Here is a 12,882-nt window from a genome sequence, read left to right on the forward strand (position 1 = left end):
GATTGGGGTTTATCAATGGATTTAATTACTTAATTATAAACAGTACTATACTACAATCCCAATTTGGCATCATCAGTGTACCACCAATCTACCATCATTATTGTAATGCCATCATTCACCACCCCAATGGGTGTTGCAAGTGATGCCCAGCCACCAGGATATATTCATCAATCTCATGACATCTATGGGCCTTTTTCCAGATTGACCCACAGCATTAATACAACAGGTTAAATCGAAAAATCGAACAAAATTTGAGAAAGGACACCAAAATGACATAGGAGAGAATAGAGTGTGCGCATTGTGCAAATTTTGTAGGGTTTTTCTACCCGATAACCCTCTTAAGTTTACTTTTCTATATTGTGCCCCTGCATATAGCACTTTCAACATTGTAACCTGCAAATACATTTAGTTTCCATTCGGTAACCTTATCGTTATCCCGCCGTGAACAAATTTTGTTCATGGGGCCCACTTTCCACTTATTAATATTTTTTATTGATGTGTGTGCTGAAAAATGTTTCATTAAAGATTTTGGGGGCTATTTTGGTCCTTAAGATCCAAATTGAGCTCAGATTTGACAAAAAGATAATGTAACTGTCTCTATTTGTGTATTAAAAAATGTTTTGATTTGCGTATTTACGTTTTTATTATGCAAAATGACACACTTATATTATTTTTTTTTGCCAAATTTGAGCTCAATTTGGCCCCTTAAGAATCATAATAGCCCTCAAAATTATTAACGGAACATTTTACGACACGCAAATCGATAAAAAGTATCAATAAGTGGAAAGTGGGTCCCACTAACGGAATTTGTTAACGGCAGGATAACAGCAAAGGTTAATGTTTGGAAACTAAATGTATTTGCGGGTTACAGAGTAGAAAGTGTTATATGGAGGGGCACAACGTAGAAAAATAGGGTTATTATACCGAAAAATCCAATTTTTTTATTTGAAAAGATGGTTCAAGGTTAGAGAGCATAGGAGTATTATACTAGATGTTTTGGGTAAAAATACCCTTGCCACGTGGCCCAATCAGAAAGGGACACGTGTCAACCCGGACAAGTCCAATGTGGGCCACTCACATTGTAACACCCTAGAAATTCCTTTCCTTTAAAATACCTGTTTGCTCTGTTTAAAACTCAAAATAGGAAAATCTAAGACATTACCGCTACCGTGAAAACGGCTAAGGCAACTATCAAAGACACACAGCGGAAGACTATCTTTAAAAACATTCAAAACGACTTAACTTAAAAAGTCAACCAACAAAAGTAAAGTCAAACCAAAGTAAAACAAAGTCAACCTACAACTTGCAACCATTGTAGGCCCTTAACAAAACCGTACCAATTCAAAACCTTTGCGTTAGTCTTACAAACATAATATAATAAAATAATGAAAGCAATAAACACATCATAGACTTATGAAAACTAGTATGATTCGCTCTTCACTCATGCCCATCATAAATATGTTTCATCACCTGAAAAGCTTCTCTCTACTTGTTTCCACTACTCTCCATTAAAAATGGGTCATCATAGGGCCAAGGTAAAGACAAGGCCAACAAATACACAAACACACAATCAACAAAGCTGAGTATATAAGCGTAATTAAACACACTAACATGCTTTCACCTATCAACACACAACTTACCTTGTTGCACCTGTTTACAAGCACACAACATACAATAAGACTTCCCAGCTAAGTAACTAAATAATTTATTTAGTATTAATTACGCATCGAACGGGTTTCCCCCCTAACCTGCCCCAATAAAGGAGTACTAACACGGGAGCTAACCGTGCCAGTATAAAATAACCACTCGTAAGTGGCGGAATTCCTGCACATAATAATAAAAGTAAAATACAACGTCTTGTACTCCCAGTAGAAGTTATGGTTAAATATAAAACCCCATAACTCCCCCCATATGTTCATACTCAAGGTATATACGTTCCAAGAGTTTTAGTGTGTAATCTTGACAGGATAAAGTCGTATCATCTAGTCAAAAAATAATTCCTAAATTCCTCTAACTATGCAGATAGGGAAGAAGGGTCGATCCACAGGAAAACAAGTCTTCCTATTCCTAACTAATTATATAATCTAAATTATAGATTAACTAAATTATACATATGATGAAATAAACTAAGGGAGATAAAAGTAGGGAGAAATCAATGAATAAAAGCCTAGGGTATAGGTTCACCAATAAACAATATTTTAGGGTAAAACATAATAATCAATCATCAATTAACCATATCATAAAGGGCTTTCGCTATGTATTACAATCACAGAGTTAATCTACCGGTATTAAATCTCATCTCTCGAATCTCGACTTAACCATTTATAAATTAACCTGCCTATTGAAACTAAACCTAAACATCAATTCTCATCTCTCGAATCTTGAATCAATATTGCAAAACTTATACAATTAAACCAGGCCTAATCTAATTGCATAGCATTAAATAAATCAATAGGTAAATAATCAAGCATTGACAATCAACAATAATAAATTACCCCTTCATATTATTTATGGATCACCACAAACCCTGGAAAGGAAACTACTCACACATAATTAAATCTAAGCTAATCAAAACAAATAAACAAGGCATGGTGAATTAAAGAAATTAAATTACTGAAAATAATTGAGAGGAAATCGTTACCAAAGTTAATGGAAATAATGAGTTGAATTAAGGAACAAAGTTGTAGAGACAGAAAACAAGAGAGATGTTTAAGCTTAAGAGAAGATTAAACTAGTGGAAGAGAGGTAATTGTGTCAAAAGCACCTAAAACGTATTTATACAAACTCCTAAAAATCCTAATTAGAAACTAAGTAAAAAAATCGTCAGAAACACTCCTCCAAGACATGCGCTCGGTCAGGCGGAGCACCGCCCCGCCGGGCCCGCCTTTTTCACCATCGAAGCTTCTCTCGCACCCGGCCGGGCGTGAGCTCGGGCGAAGAGCTGCCCATTCCTTCTTCCGCCTTGCCCGGCTGGGCGCCCTTCGGGCGAGCTCCTATCCGGACGGGCGAAGCTACTTGGGCATCTTAGACTCTTGTTTTGGGCTAACAACTTGGCCCAAACGCTAATTTCCACCTTGGGGCTTTAATCACTCGGTCCAATGCCTCGGCTTCTTATATGTCGAGCCCTTAATCACCGGTTTGATAACTCTAACCGGCCTTGGGCTATGAAAGATGGTCGTGCGCTTCCAATGCTCGTAGTTGCTCCAAATAATCCCGGGAAAATGCTCCAAGTGTGCAATTTCCTACAAAACTCAACCAAAACTACGAAAACACTAGAAAACACAAATTAGTAATAAAAGTGACTCTAAAGAGCCAAAAACACTACTAATTATGACCAAGGGATGGGGATAAATCACTATACAATATAGACATATCTAACTCCCCCAAGCTAAATTTTTGCTTGTCCCTAAGCAAAGAGCTCATCAATGAATAAATAAAACATGCCTCACCCCAAATAATCAAAATCAAGAACAACCTATTCAAGGAAAATCTAACAAACATGCTTCAACATCAACCAATCTCATCTATCCAATCACTTATCCTCCCTAACAATTGTCAAGTAGAGCAAACCACAAGAGCATATAGAACTCAAGACTAGTGCCCACATACTCAACTCTCATTTATGTGGCGAGTAAAAGATGTACTCGATCGCTCTCCATCCCAACCCCTTTATATGTGAACAATGCCCTCCTAACTCACACTCTCGTGTGTTTAAGAAAACATGCACTAAACCTAATAATCGACTCGGAATATGTCAAATCATTCTTTGCATTGATAAACAATTAATTTAACATTCACACAACTCTATGCACAAAGGTCGGAAGGTCTTTAAAGCTTTTAATGTAAAGTTAGGGTAAAAGGTAGGATAAATTTGAGAAAATGTGAGAGTAAAGCCATGCTTAAGGGAGCCAAATCCTAATAAAACCCAAGATCAAAAATAAATAATGACCAAACAACTCCAACATACTCACTAAAAATTCACCAAGTACAACTCCAATCATAAAAATAATTCCCAACACTTATAATTTCACTCATAAAAATATAACAATGTAGAACTTGAATGAATAAACAAACTTTAACTTTCAAACTTGAATTTTTTTTTCATTGAAACTCATTTTTTTTCTTCTTTTTATCAACCCTCTTTTAGAACATTTGAACACTCAATAATTTTTTTCTTTTTGCTCTTTTTTTTTTCTCTTTTCTTTTTATTTTTTTTTTCTTTTGAAGTTCACCTTTTTTATTTTCCTTTTTTCTTGAACTTCTATTCTTTTTTTTTCACCATCATGCTTTATTTTTTCAAGAAATTCAACTTCCAAAATCATCAAAGACAAAGCACAATCAAGAACAAAACAACTTTTCATAACCACCCAAGTTGTGCAAACAATAAGCACACCACAAACTCCCTCACCTCACTCACTAATAGCTCCCCCAAGCTAAGCTTGGGGCTAGTAACCAATGGGGCAAAATCGGCTTGTAATGTGGCTAATAAACAACAAATAGTCTAGACAACAACATGGGTAGTAAGAAGGGAACAAATGTATCTAATTTCATCTGAAGGCTACCTAAAGAACAAATGCCTTCGTTCTCCTCAATGTGCATAATATGAGCCATACAACAGTACTCAAAGTTGCAAACCAATACTCAAATTCATTGACATACCAGGAACTAACACACAATTCCTAACCAAATCAACTAGTCAAGCACTATATTCACAAGCAGTTGGGAAAAATTGACGCATGTTAGGGCATTCAAGCAACCAAATATCAAATCATGGCTAACCTATCCACAATGTTCATCATCATATACTAAGAATCAAAACAATTTTTAAGTATGGGGCACATGGAAGCATGATTTACAATTCATTGGAACGTATTTTTGCATTTTTTTGATTTTTCAATTTTTTTGTATTTTTTTCATTTTTTCAAAGCAATAAAAACTATACTAGAAAGCAATAAAACTATACTAAAACACACCAAAAATAGAAGAAAGAGAAGAAGAAAGATATCAACATCCAAAAATCTCCCCCAAATCAAGATCAGACAATGTCCTCATTGGCTCGGGAACTAGCCCAGCATGGCTAATCCTCAGCATCCTCATCCATGAAGCCAAATCCGCCGCTACCACCTGCACCACCAGATGAACTACCACTTAAATAGTTAGGGTTATAAGTCCCCCCCGGAGGCCCCCCAAAAGGAATGTCTTGGCTATATCCATGAAAGGCCGAATAGTCCGTGTAAATGCAATGGGAGGTGAGATCGACGTATCCCTAAGGTGGTGCCTGAAACCACTCGGGGTAGAGAGCATTGTCGGGAATAACACCTCGACGAGCATAGTCATCAAACATGGGGTATAAAGCTCTACCCTAGTTTCTCTCAATGTAGCCCAACCGTTGGTCTATAGAACCAACCATCTGTCTAATCTCCCCATAAGACCCCTCAATACGGCCTAGGGCCTGTCCTATGCTCTGTAAATCCCAAACGGTCTCATAATCTTGCTTAGGGGGAGGTGGAGGCATATGAGGTGGTGATGGCACCACCATGGGCTCAGGCTGGGGTGGTGGTGGTGGTACTCGACCCTGGGCATGGGAAACTAAAGCATCATAGGTGTAAGACTCTTGCCCAGGAGGAAAAGCGGTCAAATCGGGGTTAGGGAGGGAAAAGATACGCAAATGAGGCTCCGATCCTACCCTAACACACCAATGGGGAATTTGTTGGCAATTGAACTCTATCCAATCCAAACTCTGAAGATGCCTACTGGTAAATAGGTGTCCCCCCCCCCTCCACAGTTTGTGAAACCCTGAGTCCTAATTTCACTGAACCCCACTTTCTTAATCGCTATTCTAGTAATAAGGCCTCCTAATCGGATAGGGGTCCTAGTGTTAGTACTAGCGGTGGCATGTCTACTCAAGTGGTGGATAATGTATCTAACTATGTTCAATATACCGTACCCAAACACATAGTGTCTAATGATTGCTAGTTCGTTGGTTTGGGCATTATAGGGCTCATACTGACCTAAAAAACATGCACTCGAAAATCTTTGCCAGATTTTAGGGACGGGGTGGTGAATAGGCCAGGCACTAGTATGTTGGGATTTAGTGGCTGGCAAACCAGTTAGAACACGTTGGATATCCTCCATTTTATATTGTTCATGCCAATGGTGGGGGTGTTCAGATTCCAAATCAAACAATTTACAAAATTCGATATAAGTTAAACTAATATTTCTATTGTTCAACCTAAAATACAAATTAGGACCATTTTTACTATTAACAAAATTCAAAGAGGACACAAATTCACATGTTAATTCACGAAAGGTAGGATAATGCATGTCAATGAATTTTCTCATTCCTATGTCATTCATAAATCTCCTAACATGATCATTCAATCCTAAAGCCTCAAGAGTAGGGCGGTGTAACCACCGAGAAGGTATTACCTCACGCTCATAGAGCTTAATGAGCCGTTCCCGTTGTTATTCGGATGCTCTGCCACTAGGAAGTTGCAATTCCGGGTCATAGCCTTGGTTTGAGCTTGAACCACGCCCCTCTTGTATTCTTGGCCTATTTGACGCCATTTTTGAATATGGGTTTTTAAAAAGTTTGTTTGAAATTGGGGAAAATTGGTGTAGAAATGTAGAGGATGAAGAGAGGAGAAAGAATGTATAAAATTTTTTGGATTTGGGTGAGAATTGGAAAGGAGATATTAGAGAGAAGGTAGAGGTTTTAAGGTTTTAGAGAGAGAAAGAATGGAGGAAAGAAAAATAAAGAGGAAAGAAAGAAGAAGGAAGAAGAAAGGGGGAGCCGGGTGAGACGCGCCCGGTCGGGCGATCTAAATTTCCAAATTTTTGATCCTCTCGTGCCCAGTTGGGCGCTAGCTCGCCAGATCGGGCGAGCCACCCCTTTTAAAAATTCCACTTCTCGCGCCCGATCGGGCGAGCAATTTGGTCCGTACTCATCAAGTCTCGCGCCCGGTCGGGCGAAAATTGTTGAATTTTCCACCTTGCTCTCGCGCTCGGTCGGGCGGAGCTTTGCCCGTTTGGGCGATTTTCTTCCTTTTAATAACTCTCTTCTCGTGCCCGGTCGGGCGGAGCATCGCCCGGTCGGGCGCGCTACAGCACTAGAGTCTAATTTTTTTTTTCCTTTTCTTTTCTCCAAATTTGGCTAACTCTTTTCCTCCAAACCTGTACAAAAACTCATAAAACTCATTAAATTCCCCCCCTCTCTCCTCACGCTAGAAAAAGAAAGAAAGAAAACTAAACTAAAAAACAAGAAAATACTGGTTGCCTCCCGCAAAGCACTGGTTTATCTAGGTCCCGGACGACCCTCTTACCACATATCTCTCAAGATGAAGTGGAATCGATTAGGTGAAGTAATTCAACCGCACCAATCGTAGCCCCTTCATGGTATATTTTCAATCTTTGGCCATTTACCTTGAACTCACTACCATGTTCATCAATTAAATCCACAGAACCAAACTTATTTTCCCTTTTAACAGTGAAAGGACCCGACCACCTTGACTTTAACTTTACCGGGAAAAGTTTAAATTTAGAGTTGAACAACAAAACCTTTTCACCCTCTTAGAATTCTCTCGGAAGGATCATCTTGTCGTGCCATCTCTTGGTCTTCTCCTTGTAGACACGTGCACTATCATAGGCCGTCAACCTAAACTCATCTAGTTGATTAAGTTGAAGTAGCCTCTTTTCTCCTGCTAGCTTAGCACCTAAATTGAGCTCCTTAATAGCCCAATATGCCTTGTATTCCAATTCTACCGGGAGGTGACATAGTTTACCATACACAAGTCTATAGGGAGTAGTACCAATTGGAGTCTTAAATGCAGTTCTGTACGCCCAAAGGGTGTCATCCAACTTATCACTCCACTCTTTCCTTGACTTTGTTACCACCTTCTCTAGAATGGCCTTGATCTCACGGTTGGAAACTTCAACTTGGCCACTCGTTTGGGGATGGTAGGCTAAACCTATACTATGGTATACACCATACTTTTTGAGGAGGGTGTCTAACTTCCTCTTATGAAAGTGAGATCCTCAATCTCTGATTATAGCTCTGGGCACTCCAAATCTTGGAAAGATGGTTCTTAAAAAGCCTATGAACCACTTTGGCATCATTGGTAGGAGTGGCAATAGCTTCAACCCACTTATATACATAATCAACGGCGACAAGTATATATCGATTCCCTCTTGAATAAGGGAACGGTCTCATGTAATAAACACCCCAAACATAAAAAAATTTCAACTTCCAATATTCTAGTTTGAGGCATCTCATACCGCCGCGAGATGTTTCCAGTCCTTTAGCAAGAGTCACAAGCCTGCACAAAAGTTCTAGCATCCTTAAACATAGTGGGCCAATAAAAACCCGACTCATTAATCTTGGCCACCGTTTTGGTGGGACCATGATGTCCTCCATGAGGTGAGTTGTGGCAACTAGTGAGAATGCCGTGAACTTCCCATTCGGGAACACACCTGCGAAATAATCCATATGTACACTCACGAAACAAAAAAGGATCATCCCAAAAATAATGTTTAACATCATAAAGGAACTTCTTTTCTGTTGGTAGGACAAGTCAGGAGGTAGAGTACCACCCACCAAATAATTAGCATAATCTGTATACCAAGGGTGTTTCTCTACGACTACATATAAGTGGTCATCAAGGAAAGAATCATCTATAGGAAGAGAATCCTTACCCTCATCATACTTGATACGTGACAAGTGATCTGCCACAATGTTCTCTGCACCTTTCTTATCCTTAATCTCCACATCAACGTCTTAGAGCAGGAGAACCCAACGGAGGAGGCTAGGCTTTGATTCCGCCTTGGCTATTAAGTACTTCAAAGCTGCATGGTCAGTAAAAACAATAACTTTAGAACCAACTAGATATGATTTAAATTTCTCTAAAGCATAAATCACAACAAGAAACTCTTTCTCCATAGTGGCGTAGTTGACTTGGTTTTCATCCAATGTTTTACTTGCATAATAAATAGAATGCAAAACTTTGTTCTTTCTTTGTCCTAGCACGGCTCCTAATGCAAAATCACTTGCATCACACATAATTTCGAATGGAAGATTCCAATCGGGTGCACATATGATGGGTGCCGATATCAATGCCTGTTTAAGCTTGTGAAAAGCCTCAAGACACTCGTCAGTAAAATCAAATGGGCGAGTAAAAGTTGAGTTAGTGGTTTAGCAATTTTAGAATAATCTTTGATAAAGCGACGATAAAACCCCGCATGACCTAAGAAACTTCTAACCCCCCTAACATTGACTGGAGGAGGCAATTGCTCAATCACAGAAATCTTAGCCTTATCTACCTGTATACCCTCATCAGATACAATATGACCAAGGACTACTCCCTCTGTCACCATAAAGTGACACTTCTCCCAATTTAAAACCAAGTTGCATTCTTCACATCTTTTCAAAATTTTATCGAGATTTACAAGGCATGCATCAAATGAAGACCCATACACACTAAAATCATCCATAAATACTTCCATGATATACTCTATGAAATCAGAAAAAAATACTCATCATGCAACGTTGAAAGCTAGCAGGGGCATTACATAAACCAAAAGGTATTCTACGATATGCAAAAGTACCAAAAGGACGTGTAAATGTAGTCTTTTCGTGATCTTCAGGGTGAATTGAAATTTGGAAAAATCCCGAATACCCATCCAAATAACAAAAGAACTTATGGTTAGCTAACCTCTCAAGTATTTGATCAATAAAAGGGAGGGGGAAGTGGTCATTTTTAGTGGTGATATTTAATCTACGATAATCAATGCACATACGCCACCCTGTAACAGTTCTAGTGGGAATCAATTCATTTTTATCATTTTTAATCACAATCATCCCACCCTTTTTAGGAACCACCTGAATAGGATTTACCCGCATCAAGTAATTTCATCACCTCTTTCTTAACTACTTCTTGCATATTAGGATTCAACCTCCTTTGGGGTTGAATACATGGCTTGTAATTGTCCTCTAAATGTATCCTGTGCATACAAAAATCAGGGCTATACCCTTGAGATCATCAATACTGTACCCTATTGCCTTTTTGTGGGTTCGAACAACCTCTAGAAGTTGGGAAGTTTGTGGGTCATCAAGTGTAGTACTAATGATCATAGGGTATAGTTCCTGCTCATCAAGAAAAACATATTTTAAATGAGAAGGGAGAGGTTTTAGTTCAGGTTTCTTGACCTCTGCAGGTTTTGATTCCTGAATTAATTTCACTACCTTCTTGCTCTCTATGGGATCGAGTTCTTCAATTGCGAGAGCTTTTTCTACGGCGTCCACCTCTGTACTCCAAATACTCGCATTACCTGCATTTAATTCACCACAAAGAATTTCCTCCAAGGGATCTCTTGCAAGTACCTGTGGTAAGTTTTCTTCACAAATATCATCCATTATATCAATCACATCAATTAAACAACAGTTTTCCTCTAACATAAGTCCTTTCAAAACCTTCCCTAAATTAAAAGTGATATTATCATCTCCAACAGAAAGGGTTAGTTTTCCATTTTTTACATCAATTATGGCTCCTGCATTGTGAAGAAAAGGCCTACCTAATATAATGGAAATTTGTGTATCCTCAACCATGTCTAAAACAACAAAATCCACAGGGATAAAAAATTTACCAACTCTGACGGGAACATCCTCTAAAATACCTAAGGGGTATTTAACAGAACGGTCTGCCATTTGTAAAGTAATGTTAGTAACTTTCAAATCACCCATATTAAGTTTAGAACACATAGACGATGGCATAATACTAACACTAGCACCCAAATCAGATAATGCTTTATCTATGAAGACATTACCAATATGACAGGGGATAGAAAAACTACCAGGATCCTTTAATTTAGGAGGGGATTTATTTTGCAATAAAGCACTACATTCCTCTGTAAAAGCTATAGTTTCTACCTCATCAAAGGCCCTTTTCTTAGTCAAGATATCTTTCATAAATTTAGCATATGCAGGAACTTGAGTGATTAAATCAGTGAAAGGAACTATTACCTGTAAAGTTTTCACAACCTCCAAAAACTTACCAAATTGCTTATCAAACTTACTCTTCAAATGTCTATTTGGGAATGGAAGTCTGATAACTGGACTTTGCACATCTCTACCCTTGTCCTGAGATTTACCCTCCAAAGGAACATTAAAAGGGTTAGTTTCCTCTTGTAGCCCTGCAGGGTTAGTAACATTAGCATTTGGTACAAGGGAATTAGGATTATCAATAGGTTAATCATCCTTGGGCATAGGAGGCCCATCATAGTGTGAACCACTCCTTAGAGTAATTTCATTAGCATGATCCGTAGGGTGGATTGGTTGCGATGGTAGAGCTCCCTGCTGACGGGTTTGTAGGGTAGATGAAATCAGCGCAATTTGATTGTCCATAATTTTATTATGAGCTATAATCGAATCAATTTATGCATCCCTACTCTCCATGTGCTTTTGCATACTTGATAGCATCGCTCTAATTTCTGACAAAGCAGGGTTAGAAGATGAGGACGGTTGTGATTGGGTTTTCTGGTCAGAGTTAGGATGGTAATATTTTTGCTGTGGTGGTGGTTATTGTTGTGTTTGTTGTGGAGATGGAGGATTTTGTACATTGGTAATCCGGTAGGAAAGATATAGATGGTTCCGGAGACCAGGATTATAAGTGTTGGAGTATGGGTTATTTTGCCTATAGGTTTGGAAGGCATTAACTTACTCCATGAAACTCCTACAATCTTGCTCCCAATGTCCTACAATTCCACAATTTTCACAAAAAGCTTCATTAGTATTATTGACAGCAGAAACATTAGCTACAGAATTAGGAACAACAGTAAGATTATTTAGTTTTTGGCAAATAGATGATAACTTAGCCTGTAAAAAGGACACGGGATCAACATTATGTTTTCCTTTTGTCAGCAAACCCTCTAGGATTCCCATATTAAGAATTATGAATTTCCATATTTTCGATAACTTGACCTGCATCATCAACATTAAGATTCATAAACCTCCCACTAGCTGCAGAATCTAGAATTGTTCTAGATGTGTTTCCAAACCCATTGTAAAAAGCTTGAATCAACTGCCATTGTGCTAAATTATGGTGGGGGCATTCTCTTTGCATATCCTTAAACCTTTCCCAAGCCTCATATAGAGTTTCATTTGGCTGTTGGGCAAAGTTTTGAATTGCACTCCTTAGTAAAACTGTTCTTTATGCAGGATAGTATTTATTATAAAAATTTAAAGCAAGAGTTTCCCAATTAGTAATACCAAGTGCAGTTCTATTCAAACCATTAAACCACAGTTTAGCTTTTCCACATAAAAAAGGGAAAAAGAATCTCCCTCATTTGGTCTTGCGTGACCCCAGCTTGCCTAATGGTATTGCAATATTGACAGAAATCTGCAATGTGAAGATTAGGATCTTCACCCTTAGCTCCACTGAATTGCTTCCTTTTTATTATTGTGATAAACTAGGGCTTAATCTTGAATTGCACTCCATCAAGAGACGGAGTAGGAGTAAGATGTGGAAAATCCGTCAGTGACGGCTGCGAATAATTGCTGAGCTTGCGAGCTGGAGGAGGTGGTGGTGCCGTCATCTCTGATTCAGGTTCTGAAGAAACTTCCAAATCGCTAGAATCAGATGGGGGTTCCAAAGTTGGATTACCTTCAGAAATGTCTCGCTATCTGTCTGTAAAGGTTCTTCTGTCTATGAAAAGATCGTTCAATTTCAGGATCGAATGGAATGTAAACTGATCTAGAACTCCTGGGCATAAACACATAACTGAACAAACAAATATGAGAAAATTGTCTCAAAGAACTTGCGTTCTCTGAGACGAGAGAAAATAATTTAGACCACAAAAACAATCAGAAATAAAAATAAAACAGTCTCCCCG

General features: G+C 38.5%; 1 non-coding gene across 1 annotated transcript; it reads left to right on the forward strand.

The window, feature by feature from the left end:
* The first annotated feature begins 12,084 nt into the window (after positions 1 to 12,084).
* Positions 12,085 to 12,191, forward strand: LOC145565871 (small nucleolar RNA R71). The gene has a single exon (XR_014095236.1). It is a non-coding gene; the product is annotated as a small nucleolar RNA R71 (small nucleolar RNA).
* The last annotated feature ends 691 nt before the right edge of the window (positions 12,192 to 12,882 follow it).

The sequence above is a fragment of the Chenopodium album genome, chromosome 10, assembly GCF_948465745.1.
Source record: "Chenopodium album chromosome 10, dcCheAlbu1.1, whole genome shotgun sequence".
Lineage (NCBI taxonomy): Eukaryota > Viridiplantae > Streptophyta > Magnoliopsida > Caryophyllales > Amaranthaceae > Chenopodium > Chenopodium album.